The 2,500-nt window shown below is 36.2% G+C and overlaps 1 protein-coding gene across 1 annotated transcript in view; it reads left to right on the forward strand.

Annotated features, from left to right (window-relative positions):
• Positions 1-2,500, forward strand: part of LOC135199433 (hemicentin-1-like) — a 465,638-nt gene that overhangs the window by 370,219 nt on the left and 92,919 nt on the right. The window lies entirely within an intron of this gene.

Below are 2,500 nucleotides of genomic sequence, written 5' to 3' on the forward strand. Positions count from 1 at the left end.
CAAAATGATAAGCTCTATATTCGCTAAGTCTTAGATATTTTCTGCGTAGAAACATTTCATTTGACTGAATTCCGGACTTCAAGCTCAAATTTCGTAACATTTCGGTCATTCAGTGCTAAAGGCAGGAAAAGGAAGAGGCCGGAGTCGTTGGACAGCTAGAAAACAACTCTAGAGGTGAAGAAGTTCACGAAGCATACCCCCAAAGAGTTGCACTAAAAGAGTAATCGTTGGAGAGGATGGACAGCAAGACCGAAGAAGGGAAGCGGGAATGAAGGTAAAATAGAAAGTTAAAACATGGGTGTCGATAGAGGCGGAAGTTAGCTATGCCAACAGTGCTCCAAGTGATGTGCACTGACAGTATTATTCCCGTAGACGGGTACGCAAAAGCAGAAAACGCTTAAATTAAAAAAAAAAAAGAAAAAAAAAAATCTGAAAGTATCGCGAATCGAACTTCAACGTCGGATGAAAATACATTCGGAAAATGTCAAACTCGACGGATATTTTGAAGCCACCTGGACCGACAACTTTCACAGAAGAAGCCGAAGAATCCTCGACCGGTGAAAGTTTTAGAGGGAGCAGGATTGCCAAGTAAAATCCTTCGATAACGTCATCAGGTTTGGTATTAGGCAGGTAAGCCGTTTTGGAAAGATTATGTCCTAACAATTTTCATTTTAATTACACTTGGGAAACTGGTTTAGAATTCACTATCTAGCCTGCACACGAAGTTTAAAATTAATTGTCAACTGAAGAGTCAAATAAATGTCAGTGAAATTACGAAAATTAAAAATGTATGACATTACAACGGGAAAATTCACGAGGGTTTAATCTACCGAGAGATTATTATCATTAGGAGATTTTATAAACAAATGACCCTCAGATTAAGGAAGTCTAGGCGCATCTGAAAGGAACATTGAGATTGGGAAGTTATAAGCTGATGTCTGTTTCAACTACAACATTTCAACATCATGCCTGTAGTTTTATTGGATTTATATATTAAGCACACACACAAGCTATATATATATATATATATATACTATATATATATATATATATATATATATATATATATATGTATGTATGTATGTATGTATGTATGTATGTATGTATGTATGTATGTATTATATGATATTATATTATAAAAATGCTTGCTGTCTGGTACAGGTGTGTCATTATTCAGCAATCTTGCTAATGCATCAGATGTGAACATAGCGAGTGCCTTTTATGACTGTACCAGCTATTCATTAGCCCGAAGACTGTGCGGAGTCTCGTTGGCATTTTAAATTGAAATTCATCGTTTTCGCGAACGTTCACCTCGCTCGAGCATTGGCACAAGAAGCGACCAGAGTATGGCGACAGAGTGTTTCTCTGTGTGATCGGAAGTTCCAGTTTACCAAAACTACGACGTCATGGAATTTTCCCTCCCACGCGTCACTTTGGTGCGTGCGTGCGTGAGTTCGTCACAGCGCGTTTTGTTGGAAAGAAAATGTTGTAACATTTCTCACTCTGGCCTGAAATTTTATTGTGCTTATTTGCGCTGTTTGTGATACGTGCAGTCAAGCACAAGAGCCGGTGCTGAACACATCCAGGGAAACCAATTTTCCCATCCTTATCAATTTCGTTATTTTTCTCACAGATGAACCCACATTTATATTTATCTAGGTATCTCATATGTTTTCTGAGTTGTGCATATATATTCACATTTTATTTCTGCTTCCCATACATTCTTTGATAAACTATGTCCAGGGGGTTTAACAGAGATGATTCTGTCTCTTTTCCAGGAACGTGTTCATGGTCCCATGATGTATTATGGGATGGAAGTGTTCAGATGTAGAGAGTACTTGAAAGGGTGTATAATGGACCTGATATGACTTACAATATGATGGAATTTCGACTTATGATTTCTGTTTAGTTCCCGCCATGTGTTTGAGATCTCGTTTTCTATGTTTGGTTCTCCATTAATTAGGATTCATTTTCATTTCGATTTCGGAAGTCAGTTTATGACTCATACTTTTGTGAGTCATGATAGGGATTAAGGTGTGTCGTTTTCTTTCTTTAGCCAACCAGGTGTACAAGCACAATCTTCAGGTGGAAAAAATAGAGGTAAGAACGTCCTTCCTTAGCACACACACACACATACACATATATATATATATATATATATATATTATATATATTATATATATATATATATATATATATATATATATATAAATATATGTATATATGTGTGTGTTTGTGTGTGTGCGTGTTTCTAAACATTCTTTATGCCTCGATTCTTCACTGCTTAGTGAATAAAGTAACGCATGCATATATAATGATATAGACCTAGCGCCAATTTTGACTATGGTGAAGGCATCTACTTGAAATTATTTACGGAAACTGAAAAGTAATGTTGGGAAATTATGTGGGAATATTAGTTGGAAACTTATTGGCACGTGATATTAACTATCTCATTTTGACCGTTATCGAAAGTTGCATTTCAGTTTCTCTAAAAATAAAG

Source organism: Macrobrachium nipponense, chromosome 25, assembly GCF_015104395.2.
Source record: "Macrobrachium nipponense isolate FS-2020 chromosome 25, ASM1510439v2, whole genome shotgun sequence".
NCBI lineage: Eukaryota > Metazoa > Arthropoda > Malacostraca > Decapoda > Palaemonidae > Macrobrachium > Macrobrachium nipponense.